This window comes from Pseudophryne corroboree, chromosome 2 (genome assembly GCF_028390025.1).
Source record: "Pseudophryne corroboree isolate aPseCor3 chromosome 2, aPseCor3.hap2, whole genome shotgun sequence".
NCBI classification, from domain to species: domain Eukaryota; kingdom Metazoa; phylum Chordata; class Amphibia; order Anura; family Myobatrachidae; genus Pseudophryne; species Pseudophryne corroboree.
Window position 1 is genome coordinate 861801178 of NC_086445.1, and position 20800 is coordinate 861821977.

At 44.7% G+C, this 20800-nt stretch overlaps 1 long non-coding RNA gene and 1 pseudogene across 1 annotated transcript; both read left to right on the plus strand.

Moving 5' to 3' along the window:
* The first annotated feature begins 471 nt into the window (after positions 1-471).
* LOC135052178 (5S ribosomal RNA) lies at positions 472-591 on the plus strand (annotated as a pseudogene).
* Positions 592-16221: 15630 nt separating this feature from the next.
* LOC135051322 (uncharacterized) lies at positions 16222-19911 on the plus strand. Its single transcript, XR_010242185.1, has 2 exons — positions 16222-16380; positions 19566-19911. It is a non-coding gene; the product is annotated as an uncharacterized LOC135051322 (long non-coding RNA).
* The last annotated feature ends 889 nt before the right edge of the window (positions 19912-20800 follow it).

Genomic DNA, 20800 nt, shown 5'->3' on the forward strand with positions numbered 1-20800 from the left:
TCTACTGATTCTACGAGAGACTTCGTGAATTTGCCAGTAGCAAGACACTTTAAAGAAGCAAAGCATACAGTTAACCAACTCAGATGCTGCATCATAGACCAGATACCACCACTTCAACGCGGAGGGGACCGAGACAGGCTGTTACTCCAAAGAGAACTACAGTGGATCCATAGACTGCAGACTCTGACTCCTTATGGTCTCAATGAGGAATTTCGATTGGGTTGTTTTTTGTGAAGTGACTTATTTATTTTTTGATTTTGTTTGTTTCATTTTCATAGACACCGCCGTGTGTCCTGTATGATATATTTTCTGTTCCTTGGACACCGCCGTGTGTTCATTTCTATCCGCATGGGTGGTGCACTCATTTTTTCTTCATGGTTGTGGGCATTCTCCTGTGACTATTGCATTGTCCTGTTTATTGCCTGGCAGCAGATGGTGACTATGGGGCCTTTGTTGGGGTGTCTTAATTTTTTCTACAGCCACACCACACTGGACGACGTCCAATCCCGTCCGATCTTGGAAACTAAGCAGTGTTGGGCCCAGTCAGTACCAGCTCTGGAGACAACCTGGGAATACTGGGTGCTGTAACTTCTATTGGCATACCACGCTTGGCCTGAAACCACCACGCTTCCAGTGCACTCTTCTCGCATCTTTATTTTCTCATGCCCACCACTTCATTCCTCCTCTCAAGTGCACAACCCTGCTCATTTATTCTTCAATATCCTTAACTGTTATATCACATTTAGTTACTTCCATTTTTCCTCGCACACACTTTGGTGTGCGGCTCGCAGGGATGCACCTTGCGTCCCGTCGCATCTTTACACTCCTCTGGCTTTCTCTATGTTTGCCTTTTGTCCTCCGCTGTCTTTGCTGTGTTGGGCGCTTCCCACGTGGTCATTGATTTTTTCTAGTGAGTATCATTATCAATGTTGGCATTTTTGGCCCGTTTCGTGTGCGGGTCACATTTATCTAGACCCTTTTGTCTATGTTATGCCCGCATTATTCTTTAGATCATTGTGCATTTTTTGACATCCCATATTAATGGGTGACCATTTACATCAGTGGCTTCTAGCGCAACACATTTATATTTATTTATATTTATATACATTTATTTATATATATTTATTTTTTTCCCTTTCGGTTGCATATTTTTCTTTCATGTATTTATCTATTGCAGCGGACTTTAACGACTTTATTTTCTCTTCCAGATATTCTGTCACATTTTTGCATGCATCACTCTTTGTGCCCCAGTCCCCTGTGCTAGCGCATTGGTGTTTGCGCTGGCATCCCCCCACTGTCACACAGCGCACTTGAGCCGTTGCTAGGGACGGCGCTGGCTTTTGTTTACGTGTGCAATCCAGCCACGGAGCAGGGGAGCCCGGGCGATCTGCATACAAGATTCGTCCCGCCCCCCTCTTTGCTGATTGGCTGGTTTGATTTTGTTGATTTTGTTGATTTTGGCGCCATTTTATGCATAAATCCCTATGCCACACACTGCTCAGATAGCCCCTGAGGAAGACCTACCTGTGTCGAAACAGCTGTTGGGCTGTGCCTGTTTGTACATCCACTATCCTGATATGGAATAAATCCTCTTCTTCTTTTCATCAAAATCGTGAGTGCTGGCTGTTTTGTTTTTCCTATGAGCTGGAAAAGCGAGTGCCTATATATCGTTTTACTGCCTTGCACCAACGCTGCATTGTGTATTATGGTTTAGAGTGCTGTCATTTTTGTTTTTTTTGTTTTTTTGTTTTTTTGTTTTTTTCTCTTTATATATATATATATATATATATATGGCCATATCCACGTAGGTGGAAAGGGGCAATCGCTAATAAACTTCTTCACCACGGAGAAAAAAAAGTTTGTTCACTTTATTCACATATTTCTTTTAGATGCCATTGTTGTCGATGTTTCGATCCCATTAGGAAATCTTTATCAAAACTGGCGTATAGTTAACTTCCACAACTCAGATGATAACACAAAAGTACTGCACTTTGTACAGAGTGCTGTAAGTGGCAAGACGATATTGGCCGGCTGACGTGAGGGGGTGCCTGATGTTAGGGTGTGTCTGTATACCCATGGCACCACCTGTGCATACGCCTATGTTGGCTCCAAATCAGCACTGGCCAGCAGGGAGGTTGAAGCAGAGGGAGAGGAAAGACACTGTAGTCAGTGCTGCAGTGAGACTGACTTGGTGCAGTGGGAGCAGCAGGCCCTCGTGGTAGCCCGGGCCCCATAGCAGCTGCATCCCCTGCACCAATGGTAGTAACGCCACTGCATTTCAGCCCTATGCTGACCGGTCTAGGGCTGGTTGGCCCTATGGTGGGGGACCTCATGGTTAGTGTCCACCCTGATATAGTGCCAGCAGCTCTGGAAGGTAATGAGCACACATGACTAACAAAAGATGCTAGGCTGACTGTCTAGGGCAAGGTTCGGGAACCTGTGGCTCCAGAGTTGCATGCGGCTCTTTCAGCTGACTGCTGCAGCTCCCTCCTAGGGGGCCACAAGTCCAGCAGTCCGGGACTTCTCCTGCATTCAATGCACTCTCCGCCGTTCCCATGAGTGCATTGTGGGTCCGCCATGTGTTGTGCCATGATGTCAAAGCGTCGACACAGCGCGGACCCACCAGGCACCCGCACTCAGAGAAGGCACAGCGGCAGACAGAGGGACCACTGGCGCCGAGCCCAGGTCCCCAGCAGCTGCAGCAGCCCCTCGCCGCCACAGGCTCCACAGCACAGTAGGGACGCAGGGAGGGACCGCCGTAACCCAGCCGTTACCAATTCAAAGTCAGGCGGCCACGGCGACCCTCTTTCCCATTCTCTACTGCACCTCCCCCCCCCCCCCCCGCCCCACCGGCTGCATGGGTTTTAGAAAAAAAACTGTCCTAAATTATATGTATATAAATGAATATATTATATATAAATATATATAATATATATATATAGACAAGACAAAAAATACTCCTGAGTTTTCACTAGAAAGCAGCACTATGGATAGGGCCCTGTTAGTCAGGACCTCAAACAATCACATACCAATAAAGATATCCCAGTGCGCTAATATATATAAAACTGTAGATTCAGTATATGATGAAGTAGTGAACAGATCCACCTCAATAGGCCAATCATATGTTCAATGTACCAAGGGTCTTCCTTTAATATATAGCACCCTAAAATAAGAACCCTCTCACCAAGAAAAATCACCCAAGAGATGATAACAATTAATATCAAACAACGATGTTTTATTTGATTGACAATGTAAGAAGATCATATAAAATTACAATACCAAACAAATCCATATAGGTGTCATTGTACAATAGATGGTATAAATCTCCCCTCACCTGAACAAAGAGCTCAAGGTGGAGATTATTATCTCAATAACACACTGGACACAGATTGGTGAAACGCGTAGGTTTCACCAATCTGTGTCCAGTGTGTTGTTGAGAAAACCATATACCGTGCCACAGCCGTGGCACGGTATAAAGGTATGGTCTGTTTGCTTGTCTAATTGTCCTGATGAAAATGTTATCTAATTAACATTGAAACGTTGATGTAATCCAACTGAGTCTTTGTTTTTTTGTCCCCTTTGGGAAGCGCTGAGTGCCGCCAACTGCTGTGATATCTATCTATCTATCTATATATATATATATATATATATATATATATATATATATATATATATGGAAAAAAAGGGGGGATAGGGGTACCAGCGACTTGCAGTGTCTAATATATTGATATAAATATGAAGAATGTAGCGGGATACGGTTTAGAAAAAAAGGGTAACAATATATTTATTTATGCAATTTGAAACATAATGATGGGATAAATATATAAGATAAAAGCTTGATAATGCAAAAAAATAAAAAATATGATAGATAAAAAATGTATAATTTAGCTAGAACCCAGAATCACATAAAATCAGTAAAAACAATTTTGTACTGATAAAAAGTATTTTAGGATAAGAGAATAATGCTTATCTTTAAAAAATGGAGAGTCAGTAGAGGTACACCCAACGCGTTTCGTCCATCAGACTTCATCAAGGGGTAAGGGACTAGTGTGCAAACACTCTTATTTATAGCAGCAATAATTAAGGAAGAGTGTCTGTGACATCACTTCCTGTTAGTACTAACATTCAGAATTCTAACACAAACTTGAATATAAGTGTAGGTATGGAGTAGGGCTACTAATGATGAGCCCAAATATAGTTTATCACATGAAAAACGAGAGCAGTACATGGAGAAATAGTGAAAAATCGTCCAGGACGCTTTCTACGTCACTTCCGCCCCACTTCCTGTGTCCTCAGTGTCTTATTGCGCATGCGCACCATGCCCTACTTCCGGTACAACGTCCTCATAATATAGTAGTTTTGCCCTTCTTCCGGTTGGGCGTGTGCGTCCTTCTGCCCTTCTTCCGGCTGGGCGGGTATGTCATATCCTGCCACGGCTGGTCCCAGCATCTCTATGGTGATTGTGGTTTTGGGCTGGATATACAATGATGCGGCGGCCATCTTTAAGGTGGTTTTAGACTGTGCTTTCAGTCCATGCGGCGGCCATCTTCAAGGAGCCTTTGAATCGCGAACATTTCCTTACATTTGAGGTGCAGGAGCAGCTCAGATAAATGAAACAAACGCAAATATTAATATTTGTAAATGTAATGAGCTTAGAAAGACTAATGTTAATAAATACAGCTTAGATATATTAAATGCATAGTGGACCCAAAAGGACTATATTATTTATACCCAGGTTTGATATAGTGCTGATTCAGACTTCTGGATATTTATTAGAATTAGTATTACTGCGCAGAGAGTACTACATTTATTTAGATGTTATTACACCTTTGATTAAAGAACAAGGGGGAGTTATATGCATATTGAGGATAAATTAGGTGGATGGTGATATAGGAGTGTCAGTATAGTATTACATTGAATAAAAAGACCATTAATTAGCTGGTGCAGAAGTGCTAGGATAATGTGAGGATAAAGAGATAAGGGGGAGGGGGTATGTGACAGAGTGCTTCCAGAGAAGAGATGAAGGTCATCAGTCGTGAAATAATTATGAGTAGTGTGTCTAAAAGTTGTGTATTTGTTTACGACTAGACATTATGAATAATTAGCGAGAATAAAAAATATAATAATATATATATAATATCTGTGCAGAAAGTGGATTGTACGTGTGTCAATATTCCCTGCAATATTCCACTCCTATATCACCATCCACCTAATTTATCCTCAATATGCATATAACTCCCCCTTGTTCTTTAATCAAAGGTGTAATAACATCTAAATAAATGTAGTACTCTCTGCGCAGTAATACTAATTCTAATAAATATCCAGAAGTCTGAATCAGCACTATATCAAACCTGGGTATAAATAATATAGTCCTTTTGGGTCCACTATGCATTTAATATATCTAAGCTGTATTTATTAACATTAGTCTTTCTAAGCTCATTACATTTACAAATATTAATATTTGCGTTTGTTTCATTTATCTGAGCTGCTCCTGCACCTCAAATGTAAGGAAATGTCCGCGATTCAAAGGCTCCTTGAAGATGGCCGCCGCATGGACTGAAAGCACAGTCTAAAACCACCTTAAAGATGGCCGCCGCATCATTGTATATCCAGCCCCAAACCACAATCACCATAGAGATGCTGGGACCAGCCGTGGCAGGATATGACGTACCCGCCCAGCCGGAAGAAGGGCAGAAGGACGCACACGCCCAACCGGAAGAAGGGCAAAACTACTATATTATGAGGACGTTGTACCGGAAGTAGCGCATGGTGCGCATGCGCAATAAGACACTGAGGACACAGGAAGTGGGGCGGAAGTGACGCAGAAAGCGTCCTGGCCGATTTTTCACTATTTCTCCATGTACTGCTCTCGTTTTTCATGTGATAAACTATATTTGGGCTCATCATTAGTAGCCCTACTCCTTACCTACACTTATATTCAAGTTTGTGTTAGAATTCTGAATGTTAGTACTAACAGGAAGTGATGTCACAGACACTCTTCCTTAATTATTGCTGCTATAAATAAGAGTGTTTGCACACTAGTCCCTTACCCCTTGATGAAGTCTGATGGACGAAACGCGTTGGGTGTACCTCTACTGACTCTCCATTTTTTAAAGAAAAGCATTATTCTCTTATCCTAAAATACTTTTTATCAGTACAAAATTGTTTTTACTGATTTTATGTGATTCTGGGTTCTAGCTAAATTATACATTTTTTATCTATCATATTTTTTATTTTTTTGTATTATCAAGCTTTTATCTTATATTTTTATCCCATCATTATGTTTCAAATTGCATAAATAAATATATTGTTACCCTTTTTTTCTAAACCGTATCCCGCTACATTCTTCATATTTATATCAATATATTAGACACTGCAAGTCGCTGGTACCCCTATCCCCCCTTTTTTTCCACATTTTAACTCTAAAGGCAGCTTATCACTGCTGAGTACTTAGGGGTTAGCTGACACCTTATACTCTTAAAAGGAGTGTCTTTAACTAAAATATTATATTGTAATAAGTATCTGCTCACACATACCTGTGGCGCCATACCCCCACTACCCGATATATATATATATATATATATATATTTAAGGGGCAGAATAAAATGGCTAGGCACATTTAAGGGGCAGAAATAAATGGCTGGACATATATGAGGCAGAATGAAATGGCTGGACACATACGTAGGGCAGAAATAATAACTATGAATCTCTTATTGTATTGAAAAATACTAGTCAGTAGATTTTGTATTACATTATTTTGGGTATGTATAAAAGGATGATGGCATTTTGACACTAATGGTGGTATAAGTTGGTGGTACAATTTTATAATTGGTGTCTATTCCCCCCTGAAATTAATCACTTTGAAAAAATGGGAGACAGATTTCGCCTGCACGATTTCAGAAGATGAATGGCGAGGGGTATTTTATACGTGTTTTCATTTATCCAAATGCATGTCCCATGTGGAACTTTTCTACAAACTTCTCCACCGCCTATATTTAACTCCGTCTAGACTTCACTCCATCTGGCCATTCAGCTCCAACTTGTGTTGGCGCAATGTAATAATATTGGTACTTTGCTCCATACGTTCTGGTCCTGCCCAGCTCTCACAAATTTTTGGTCAGTGGTATTCGTCCTTATCTCTAATGTATTAGGATTTCATATTCCCCCATTCTCTAAATTAGCCCTCCTTCATATATTCCCAGGTAATGTTTCTCCAACCGATCAATATGTGATAGGCCATATCCTGATTTCATCCAAATCATTGATTGCTCAATATTGGCGTACAGCTCAGATTCCAACTATAATGGAGGTTGAACGTGCAGTTCAATCTCACTACGAATTTGAGACTGCAGGCTTGCCCTTCTCCAGCCGCCAATCGGACCATTCGTTCCGCTGGGCTTCCTGGTGTGCCTATAGGTCTGTTACAGTACCATGATAGACCCAGGACATCTTATTCGTATGGTGTCTACACCTGGGTTTTATCAACAGTCTGTTATCCTCCACAACTGTTTGCTGTATTTCAACACTGACCAGTATATATATATATATATATATATATATATATATATTTGTTTCTGTTTATGTGTGTATATAAGTTTCTATATGCCTTTTTATGCCTGTTGATTCTACAGTAGGTAGGCAAAACGCCTAACAACCTTGTATCTGTGTATTTGCTCCCCCCCCCAACCCCCTTTTCTTCTTTCTGTACCCCCCTCCCCCCCACACACACACACACTTTCTATATATATGTGTTTTATAAACTCTCAATAAAAATTTAATTTTCAAAAAAAAAAAGGATGATGGCATTTTTGGTTTGCTGCAGGGTGATAATTAGAGTTCTGCTTTTTATTTCCTAAATACGAACAGGACTCAAATAGACATTGACTATTTTATTTGAAAGTAACCTTCAACCCAGCGTTTTTCGGGGTTTAAAATGTATTTGTTGCATGAAGAAATAAAATGTTGTTTTCTCTGTAGCAGTTCATTGATTTCATAAATGCAACACTATCGTTTTTTTTATACATGGCATAAAGGTAAAAAACGACATATGCAGTGTTATCTTCATTTTAGAGGTCAAAAGGGTTTTGTGGCTCCAGAGGTTTTCTTTTCTAAGGGAAACAGGTCCCCCTGGTCTAGGGAATCTATATGGAAAACAAAAAGACCCAACTGCTACGCACAGATTTCAGGGTCAATTTCCGAGCACCATTTCTAAAGAGCATTTTCCCGGAGAATACAAATTGACAGTCCATTAATGTGAAATGACAAGGAGAAGAGAGAACTCAGCCATTAGCTAGCTCATTGTCTCCTATTGGCCAGCATAAGAAAATAGTGGAATACTTTATTCAGATCCCTCCAAACTTGTGTAATACCAGGCGCATGTTCTATAAATTATATTTTACATTATTAAGTTACATAATAATATTAACTTTTCAACTTGGGTGAAGCAAGGACCTGCAGGTTTTCTGTGATTTGTTAACTTGACGAACATATTGTGAACTAATGCATTGTACAGTATACAGTTGTATATTAGCTTCATTTTCAAAATGTTGTGGCAAATATAAAATATATATATATATATATATATATTTATTTTGTATATATAACTTCTTTTAATTCTAGTATTTTTCCCCTCATATATCATAAAAGTTTGTCATCTTCCTCCTGTGCAGGCACAACAAAGACTCTATAGTGTTTGATTCCCTGCATCACCGAGCCAGTCACGGCACTGAGTGCTCCTGTGCTGCGTTGCTGAATTGTCACCACCCACTTTCTCTATTATCTAATCTTCCCAGTGACTCCCACTATGCCAGGCAGAGATGCTGGGTTGCTACCTTTCTCACTCTCTTATCCCAGAAATCTCCATTATGCCTGTTGTCCCCCATAATTTGAGTCAAAAGAGACAGGTGGCACTTGTGGGTCCCTCCTAAATAAACAGGTTGAATCAGTACTCCCCCTCGTGGTCCTTGGTACCTGCTGGCACCTGGAAATGGCCAAAGATGGCATTACCAATGGTGCTATTCTGGCTGGGTGCACTGCACAAGTTTTGAAGTCCCACAAGTGCTAGCTCTGCCTCCAGAGGCTGTTTCTGTGTGCTCCAATGGCCCAATATGTAAACCCTATTAGTACTGTGATGCATATATATAGTGTAGCAGGATGTAGTGTGACATATCCTTGCAACTACTATCATCCGCTATGGCGTAGGTGTTGTTTCTGCAACTGGAAGGGCTCCTGCATAAGTAGCAGACTAGACTGCACACCCTATTTTTAAACATACTAAGAGGTGCTACCATGCTAAGGCTTCTAGTATAATGCAGGAGAAAGAAAATTGCTGATGCACACTCATTAGCACTAACAACACTGATAGTAAAAATAATTTTTATAAACTCTTACAATTAATATAGATTATAAGTGAAGTTCTTAGCACACATTTGCGTAAATATGTGGGTCCATCCAAGCGTTCAGGTGACTTCATTACATGGGTCCCTAAAATCTTTTACCTTCAAATAGAGGAGATATTAACATGTAGCCAACAATGTAGGAACATGTGCTAATTAAAACACCTAAGGGTAAATGGGAGGGGAGCCAATACCAGAATGAAGGTGCCTTACCTTCAAGTGTACAATATATACTCCATGTTACGGTAATAGTAAGTTTATCAAAATTATTTTTACTATCGGTGTTCTTATGGCTTACCGTGTGTATCAGCATTTTTCTATCTCCTGCATGGTACTAGAAGCCTTAGCATGGTAGTACCTCTTAATATGTTTAAAAATAGTGTATGCAGTCCAGTCCACCCCTATTTCCTCTATATTTCTGCATATATTTTACACTTGAAAGTAAAGCTTCTACACTCTGATATTGGCATCCCTAGAGTGTGCATCAGCATTTTTTTTTCTTTCTCCTGCAGGGCTCCTGAATACCCAGTGAAGAGGATAAATGTGAGCAGCAGGTACCCAGTGCAAGACAAATAAGGTTGGGCACCACACCATGTGGTGATGAATAAAAACTTTATTAACTCTTTTTCCTCCAGCACATTAAGTATACTTGATACAAGTTCAACTTTGCCAACTTTCTCTTGCACAATTCTTGCAGTAGATGGTAAACACTCAAGTCTCCTTACTCCACCTACTGTACACATTACTTTTTATGGCTGCAGTAGAAATTAATTTACAGTTCCCACATCACACGAAGATCTCCAGTAGTTAAATAATATCGTAGTAATGCAGGGGCGGATTGGGATCGAACACCAACCTGGGAAATTTATGGAAGCAGCCCTAATGAGGGCGGAGTCTGTTTAGGGGGAGGGGCCTGTCAAGAGGATGGGGTCACTCCTCAAAGGTCCTGATTCTGAGATAGACACAGTTGGGGCCTCCTTTGCTTTACGTTATGCTATTGTTTACCTGTGACTGTGGCCCTCATTCTGAGTTGATCGCTCGCTAGCTACTTTTAGCAGCCGTGCAAACGCACTGTCGCCACCCACGGGGGAGTGTATTTTCGCTTTGCAAGTGTGCGATCGCATGTGCAGCCGAGCGACACAAACACATTTTGTGCAAACCAAGATCAGTCCTGTAGTTACTTATCCTGTGCGATGATTCTAGCGATGGAGGTCCCGAAATTGACGTCAGATTCCCGCCCTGCAAACGCCTGGACACGCCTGCGTTTTCCGAAACACTCCCAGAAAACGGTCAGTTGTCACCCACAAATGCCCTCTTCCTTGCGATCGGCTGTGCGAATGGATTCTTCGCTAAAAGCATTGCACAACAACGATGCTCTTTGTACCTGTACGACACGCGTGCGCATTGCGGCGCATACGCAATGCGCAATTTTTCCATTTTTTACCTGATCGCAGCGCTGCGAAAATCAGCAGCGAGTGATCAACTCAGAATGACCCCCTTTATGCATATGCTGCTACAATACCCTTCTCTGATGTACATCCGTATGTCTGAATATGCAAGGACTGATATGCCCACTTACAGTGTCTACTGACACTGCAGTCATGCCTTTAATCTACTTCTGATTTTATTGATTTTTCATTCTATAAACCCCTTTTTTTAACCTTATATGTTTCAAAGTACAGGGAGGAGGAGCACACACTACATACAGCACAGTACAGGGAGGGAGCACACACTACATACAGCACAGTACAGGGAGGGAGCACACACTACATACAGCACAGTACAGGGAGGGAGCACACACTACATACAGCACAGTACAGGGAGCACACACTACATACAGCACAGTACACGGAGGGAGCACACACTACATACAGCACAGTACAGGGAGGGAGCACACACTACATACAGCACAGTACAGGGAGGGAGCACACACTACATACAGCACAGTACAGGGAGGGAGCACACACTACATACAGCACAGTACAGGGAGGGAGCACACACTACATACAGCACAGTACAGGGAGCACACACTACATACAGCACAGTACACGGAGGGAGCACACACTACATACAGCACAGTACAGGGAGGGAGCACACACTACATACAGCACAGTACAGGGAGGGAGCACACACTACATACAGCACAGTACAGGGAGGGAGCACACACTACATACAGCACAGTACAGGGAGCACACACTACATACAGCACAGTACACGGAGGGAGCACACACTACATACAGCACAGTACAGGGAGGGAGCACACACTACATACAGCACAGTACAGGGAGGGAGCACACACTACATACCGCACAGTACAGGGAGGGAGCACACACTGCATACAGCACAGTACAGGGAGGGAGTACACACAAGTAGTGAAACACAGACACAGGGGACCAGCGCAGCAGAATCTGTCCCAGTGGCCAATCCGCCCCTGATTACATACATAGCCACCATACTGCATACATAGCCACCACATTATTACATGAATAGCACCACATTACACGTATAGCACTGCATTACATGTATAGCACTACACACGTAAAGCACTGCATTACACCATACTCGCCTACTTTTGGAAAGCAGTTTCAGGGAGATTCTGGGGGTCATTCCGACCTGTTCGCAAGCAGCGGTTCTTCGCTGCGGTGCAAACTGGTCGGAACTGCACATTTGCGGCGCTCGCAATGCGCACGCACATCGTTGCCCAGCGACAGCAACCACCAGTAGAGAGAAGAAAGTGATCGCTAGCGCGATCGCAAGAAGATTGACAGCGGGGTGGTGTTCCGGGGCGGATAGTCAACGTTTTCTGGGGGTGGAGATCCGAACGCAGGCGTGTCCAGGCATTTGGAGGGCAGATGTCTGATGTCAATCCCGGGACCTTTGTCGCTGGATCTGTCACACAGGGTAAGTAAGTCTGACCCTGGTCTTGTTTTCTAGGAAACTTTTTTAGCATAGCAGGGCTACACAAGCCCTGCTATGCTAAAATACACTCCCCTATAGGTGGCGTCAAGTTGATCGCACGAGCAGCAAAAAGTTGCTACGTGCGATCAACTCGGAATGAGGGCCTCTGTACGGTATGAGAGTTCGCACAGCCCGCCGCAGAGGGGGCTGTGCCTAAAGCGTGGGTCCGGCTCCACCTATAGGCGTGTCTATTGCCACTCACCCTTCCTGCGCAGCCTAACTCTCCCTCCCACGCAGCCTAAACTTAACCTTTCACACCCACAGCATAACGCTAACCTGCCCCCTGTGCGCAGCCTGTCCTTACCTCTTCTGCCCCCTCCCGCCACTTCAGTTGGTCCTTTAGAGTCCAAGGAGCAGTGGCCTCACGTGTACTGACACCCACTGCCACCACGGCAGTTCCTAGGTGTTTTATTGAGTGCGGACAGTGGCTGTTGCATGTGACAGGCAGGAATCCCTCTGATGCAGATGGAGCGGCGGGCAGGCCATTTGTAACTCCATCTGGTTGCAAGAGGCCTCATCAGAGTGTGGGTCAGGATCATAAACAGTAAAAAAAAAAATATGTAAACTGGTAAACCATACAATAAATCAATAAAATCATATAAAATGTCAGTATAGGGTGTTTCACTATGTGCTCTAGTAATATGTTCGAATTAGCAATGTTTCCTTTAGTAGTCCACATGCAGAACCAGTGTATCATCCAAACAAATGCTTATTTACAGTAGGCACCTGCTTTTAAGTCTCCAGACTGGATGTAGTGTGTCTGAATCCTGGGTGGGTGTCTGCAGTTTTGTGGGCTGTAGTGTACTTCACTGAGAAGAACTATGGTCAGTGAAGGGTTAACCGGGGGAGGGTGGCTGCAGGCAGCGCTGTCTGGAGCCGAGTGTCAGGCTTCTGTGCTCAGGCTGTTCCCGTGCGATGTCTGCTGCACTGCTTCTCCCCCACGCACCCATGCGTAGAAGCACAGTCACTCACCTTGGAAGACCTGGCACTCTTTCTCCAGCTTCTCCGACGAGCTCCCAGCAGCCTCACTCTCCCTGCGACAGGTCACTTACCACTTCACTCCCCCTCCCGACTGCCAGCGGCTCTCAAATGTGCTGGGAGTACCAGAGGAAGAATCCGTGGCTGCCGCTGCCAATGCCCCCACAATGCACCACTAGTATGCTCTGCTCAGTGTATCTACGCTCCGCCCCTAACGCATCCGTATTGGCGCACACGCGCTCCAGATTTTAGGCGGGGCTGGGAGAATCCGGGGTATTGGATAGGCTTTCCGGGGGAGCGTGAGACTGGCCGGCGGAACGGGAGACTCCCGCAGAATGCGGGAGTGTCGGTAAGTATGCATTACACAAATAGCGCCACATAACACGAACAGCACAACATTACAGGTATAGCACCGCACTACACGTATAGCACAGCATTATATGACTAGCACCACATTACATACGTAGACACCGCAATACATTCGTAGACACCGCATAAATAGGCCCATCATCATGGACAGACATTGGGCAGCTATAGGGCTGAAGGACGTTGCATTAGAGATTGTCCCAGGGCTGGCTGTGAGTGCTGCCTGGTCAGCTGGCATCCTGAGAACAAAGTACATCCTGCTCCTGTCCAGTCCCCAAACTATACACTGTGACCGGGGACTCCGTAACCCTTACACCAAAATGATAATGCAAATAATGTAATTAAAAATAACCTCTCTGCCGGGTCCCCTTCAGTGCTCAGTCGCCGCTCTGGCCAGTTCAGTGAGAGTGCGGGAGCTGGGGTGGCAGCGGGTGTAGTGAACCCGGCTCCGACCATCGCTTTGCTGCTGCTCCTGGGCCGGGCTCGTTGAAGAGACCTTTGGCCGGGGCCAGGGAGATGATGCTGCTGGGCTGGTTAAATTCTCAAGGTCCCCCATTGGTAGAAAAGCTTCACCACTTTTCATGGCTAGCAGCACCTGGAAGTGCCCGCTAGCCTAACTTCCGGATTGCATTTCAATGAGCCACAAATACTGGAAGCAGTGTGAGCCAGCCCAGCCTGAGTGTGAATCAGCCTGGCTGAGGGGGATATGGGATCAGCCCATCGGAAACTGTCCTGGTGGGCCAATCCGCCCCTGGTAGCTGCACTCCCTGCACCTATGGTAGCTACACCCTTGTATATAACACATGTATCTGTGACAGGGAATGTGGCCCCTCTCAGCTGTGGGTCCCAAAGCATCTGCACCCATGGTAGCTAGCTACACCCTGCATACAGATGTAGCCATGCTCATCTTACTGCGATGCAGCATGCTGAAACACGCCTTGCTGCACGGCATGCCGGGCCGTGACTATTTGCAGCTGGTGATCGCTCCATTAATTCATAATGGAATTAATGGAGCGATCGCTGACTGCTAATAGTCACCGTCTGGCACACAATGCAGCAAGCCGTGTTTCAGCACGCAGTATCACATTAAGATGAGCATGGCTACATCTGTATAACATATGTAATTGTGACAGAGAAGGTTGCCCCTCTCAGCTCTGCATAGCAGCTGCACTCCCTGCATTTATGGTAGCTACGTCCTTGTATATAACACATGTAACTATGACAAGAAAGGTGGCCCCTCTCAGCACTGGGCCCCATAGCAGCAGCACTCCTCACACCAATGGTAGCTACACCCTTGTATATAACACGTGTAACTGTGACAGGGAAGGTGGCCCCTCTCAGCACTGGGCCCCATAGCAGCTGCACTCCTCACACCTATGGTAGCTACACCCTGTATATAACACATGTAACTGTGACAGGGAAGGTGGCCTCTCTCAGCTCTGGGTCCCATAGCAGCTGCACTCCCTGCACATATGGTAGCTACAACCTGTATATAACACATGTAACTGTGACAGGGAAGGTGGCCCCTCTCAGCTCTGAGCCCCATAGCAGCTGCACTCCCTGCACCTATGGCAGCTACACCCTTGTATATAACACATGTATCTGTGACAGGGAAGGTGGCCCCTCTCAGCTGTGGGTCCCAAAGCAGCTGTACCCATGGTAGCTACACCCTGCATACAGATGTAGCCATGCTCATCTTACTGCGATGCAGCATGCTGAAACACGCCTTGCTGCACGGCATGCCGGGCCGTGACTATTTGCAGCTGGTGATCACTCCATTAATTCATAATGTAATTAATGGAGCGATCGCTGACTGCTAATAGTCACCGTCTGGCACACAATGCAGCAAGCCGTGTTTCAGCACGCAGTATCACAGTAAGATGAGCATGGCTACATCTGTATAACACATGTAATTGTGAAAGGGAAGGTTGCCCCTCTCAGTTATGCATAGCAGCTGCACTCCCTGCATTTATGGTTGCTACGTCCTTGTATATAACACATGTAACTGTGACATCGAAGGTGGCCCCTCTCAGCACTGGGCCCCATAGCAGCTGCACTCCTCACACCTATGGTAGCTACACCCTTGTATATAACACGTGTAACTGTGACAGGGAAGGTGGCCCCTCTCAGCACTGGGCCCCATAGCAGCTGCACTCCCTGCACCTATGGTAGCTACACCCTGTATATAACACATGTAACTGTGACAGGGAAGGTGGCCTCTCTCAGCTCTGGGTCCCATAGCATCTGCACTCCCTGCACCTATGGTAGCTACGCCCTTGTATATAACACATGTAACTGTGACAGCGAAGGTGGCCTCTCTCAGCTCTGGGCCCCATAGCAGCTGCACTGCCTGCACCTATGGTAGCTACACCCTGTATATAACACATGGAACTGTGACAGGGAAGGTGGCCCCTCTCAGCTCTGAGCCCCATAGCAGCTGCACTCCCTGCACCTATGGTAGCTACGCCCTTGGCTAGCCCGCATGGGGCTCTGTTGCACTCGTACCCCCACCGGCAATCTGGCAGCCAGGATCCCGGCATCAGGATGCTGACCGTTGGGATCCCAACTGCCGGTTACACGATCCCAACGCATGATAGAGCATATGGTACTTGCCTATTCTCCCGCAATGTCTTGGAGACTCCAGGATAGCAAGCACCAAGGTGTAGGCATATCTTCAGTAATGGTAAGTACAAAAAGGTAGAAGGGATACAACCCTTGGCGCTATACTGTAATATTTAACATTCTAAGTGTACATGTATCAACAATTACACAATACGTCCCTTTCAGTAGATCCTCAGGATTTTTCCTCTCTTATCTTCTTCTTATATTCATCCAGTGTTATATTCCAATGGTGTGAGTGATATGTAAAAAATAAAAATAATACATGTGTAGAACAGTCTATGGGGTAAATTTACTAAGATTCATATTTTCCCGTTTGAGGTCAAAGTTCAATCACGAATGACATTGAAAGTGTAAATATGCAACTTTTTGAATTGATTACGACTAATTTACTAAGCTGCCGTATTCTGCATTTTCGTTTTTTCCGATGTCGATGTCATTCGGTTTTTTTAGGCAGTGTTTTACGTGAGTGACTTGTAAAACACTGCCGACTTTAATACAATGAATCTCGGCCGGATCTGAGAGATCCGTGCAGGGCTTCATTGTGTACCTTGTAAAAAAAAAAAAAAAATGTTTAAACTTAAAAAAAAAATTGCGTGGGGTCCCCCCTCCTAAACCAAACCAGCCTCGGGCTCTTTGAGCCGGCCCTGGTTGCAAAAATATGGGGAAAAAATTGACAGGGGTTCCCCCATATTTAAGCAACCAGCACCGGGCTCTGCGCCTGGTCCTGGTTCCAAAAATATGGGGGACAAAAAGCGTAGGGGTCCCCCGTATTTTTGAAACCAGCTCCGGGCTCCACTAGCTGGACAGATAATGCCACAGCCGGGGGTCACTTTTATACGCGGCCGTGGCATCAAATATCCAACTAGTCACCCCTGGCCGGGGTACCCTGGGGGAGTGGGGACCCCTTCAATCAAGGGGTCCCCCCCCCAGCCACCCAAGGGCCAGGGGTGAAGCCCGAGGCTGTCCCCCCCATCCAATGGGCTGCGGATGGGGGACTGATAGCCTTTGTTGAAAGTAATGAATATTGTTTTTAGTAGCAGTACTACAAGTCCCAGCAAGCTTCCCCAGCAAACTGGTACTTGGAGAACCACAAGTACCAGCATGCGGCGGAAAACCGGGCCCGCTGGTACCTGTAGTACTACTACTAAAAAAATACCCCAATAAAGACATTACACACACACCTTGAAAGTATAACTTTAATGCATACATACACACCACCATATACACATACTTACCTTATGTTCACACGAGGGTCGGTCCTCTTCTCCAGTAGAATCCATGGTGTACCTGTTGAAAAAATCCTACTCACCAAATCCAGTGTAGAGGGCTCCTCGGATAATCCATTTGTAATCCACGTACTTGTAAAAATAAAAAAACGGGACACCCGACCACGAACTGAAAGGGGACCCATGTTTTCACATGGGACCCCTTTCCCCGAATGCCAGAAACCCCCTCTGACTGATGTCTAAGTGGGTTTCTTCAGCCAATCAGGGAGCGCCACGTTGTGGCACCCTCCTGATCGGCTGTGTGCTCCTGTACTGTCTGACAGGCGGCACACGGCAGTGTTACAATGTAGCGCCTATGCGCTCCATTGTAACCAATGGTGGGAACTTTGAGGTCAGCGGTGAGGTCACTTTCGGTCAACCGCTGACCACAAAGTTCCCACCATTGGTTACAATGGAGCGCATAGGCGCTACATTGTAACACTGCCGTGTGCCGCCTGTCAGACAGTACAGGAGCACACAGCCGATCAGGAGGGTGCCACAATGTGGCGCTCCCTGATTGGCTGAAGAAACCCTCTTAGACATCAGTCAGAGGGGGTTTCTGGCATTCGGGGAAAGGGGTCCCATGTGAAAACATGGGGCCCCTTTCAGTTCGTGGTCGGGTGTCCCGTTTTTTTATTTTTACAAGTACGTGGATTACAAATGGATTATCCGAGGAGCCCTCTACACTGGATTTGGTGAGTAGGATTTTTTCAACAGGTACACCATGGATTCTACTGGAGAAGAGGACCGACCCTTGTGTGAACATAAGGTAAGTATGTGTATATGGTGGTGTGTATGTATGCATTAAAGTTATACTTTCAAGGTGTGTGTGTAATGTCTTTATTGGGGTATTTTTTTAGTAGTAGTACTACAGGTACCAGCGGGCCCGGTTTTCCGCCGCATGCTGGTACTTGTGGTTCTCCAAGTACCAGCTTGCGGGGGAGGCTTGCTGGGACTTGTAGTACTGCTACTAAAAACAATATTCATTACTTTCAACAAAGGCTATCAGCCCCCCATCCGCAGCCCATTGGATGGGGGGGACAGCCTCGGGCTTCACCCCTGGCCCTTGGGTGGCTGGGGGGGGGGACCCCTTGATTGAAGGGGTCCCTACTCCCCCAGGGTACCCCGGCCAGGGGTGACTAGTTGGATATTTGATGCCACGAAGGCACTGTATAAAAGTGACCCCCGGCTGTGGCATTATCTGTCCAGCTAGTGGAGCCCGGTGCTGGTTTCAAAAATACGGGGGACCCCTACGCTTTTTGTCCCCCGTATTTTTGGAACCAGGACCAGGCGCAGAGCCCGGTGCTGGTTGCTTAAATATGGGGGAACCCCTGTCAATTTTTTTCCCATATTTTTGCAACCAGGGCCGGCTCAAAGAGCCCGAGGCTGGTTTGGTTTAGGAGGGGGGACCCCACGCATTTTTTTTTTTGAAAAATTATAACATTTCCCACCCCTTCCCACTGAAAAACATGCACGGATCTCATGGATCCGTGCATGCCTATACAAACACGGGATAAAAAAGCAGGTCTGTTTTTTTTTAGCACTTTTTCACGATTTGTATTTCATCACGGCAGTGTTTGGCTATTGTCGGCAGTGTTTGTGTTTTGCACTTTTTAGTAAATTCCCGATTTCTACCAAATTGCAGGCGTATTTGACCGATGGTGTATTGATTCGTGATTTTTTCCTAGGACTTCCAAAATATTACGAATGCCCTCATCACTGCCGTGATTTTTGCTTAGTAAATTACCGAGATGACACTTTGAAGAAAAAAACGGCATCTCGGTCAAAATCGGGACCTTAGTAAATATACCCCATTGTCTCTATATAACACACTGTGCAACAAGTCCTTTAGATAAATGATCAGAAGCGTGGTCTAGGCGTACCCCAACTCACACTATTCAATGTGAAACTGTACGTATAAAGGTATCTTTTCTTTCCTTCTTTCCACCACCAGATCACCAGTTTTACTGTGTTTTTTTAGATTGGCGTACCCCACTCACTAGGTTTGTAAGGTGAAGGAAACACATAAAGGTATCTTTGTCTTCAGATGCGTACCCTACTTACAGGGTTTAAAGATGACCACAAGCGTATCAAGGTTTCTTTTTCCCTTGGTTATCAACTGGCAGCAACTTTATATTTCTTCACAGTATCTCTCACGGTGTCAAGTATGTGGAAAGAAATTTAAAAGACAAATGTGTAGACTAAACCAGTGAATTAGTGCAAAAAAAGAAGAATGTGTACCGTAAAAAAATATACCTGTATATAAAGGTATATATATGTGTGTATCTAAGGATATAGTGATCCTCACAAATAAAATATTCTATTTCTTTATGGTGTATGTAACTTTATAAATACACCCCATTAATGTGGATTGATATAAATTTAAAGTGAACGTACCCCACTTACACAAAGTGGGGGAAGTGATATACACATAACGGTTTCTTTATATAGAGGAAGAGAAGAGGTTCCAGCAAGCGTACCCCACTCACAGTCTAGCTGGTTCTTGCCATGCACATCAGGGTTTCTTTATATCCTCTCTCATACAGTTCTTCTGGAAAACTTCCAGCCAAACGCATGCAATTCCATAAATTTGAAAATCCACGTGAAGATTAAAAAAAAATTGTATTTTATTCCACACCACTCGCCATATGAGAGTGGATCAAACAACAATGTCCAGAACAATACAGTACATACAAAAATATGAAGGCAGAAAAAAGTTGGCATTTTCTTCTACATAAAAAACATGAAAAATTAAAAACACGGTTTTTAACCTTACACAGAGTCTTTTTAGAAGGTAAAACTGGAAAAAATGGCTGTCCACACTCCTCCTGTCGACGCGTTTCGGTCTATATTTGGACCTTTACTAAGCCTTGGAGAGAGATAAAGTGGATGGAGATAAAGTACCAGCCAATCAGCTCCTGTCATTTTTCAAACCCAGCCTATAATATGACAGTTAGCAGCTGATTGGCTGGTACCTATCTCCGTCCACTATATCTCTCTCCAAGGCTTAGTAAATAGACTCCAGTATTTGTAACGAGCCCCAGTGCTTTAGCCTACCAAACACCCACCACCACCACCTATTTTGCAACTAAACACTGTAAAGCATGAGAGGACATGGGTTGTTATTATCTGATGTCTCCACTGTACAGCTGGCCACACGCAGGCCCATCCCGCCTCTGGAGCTGCGGCCCAGGATTATTGATCAATTTGACCTCA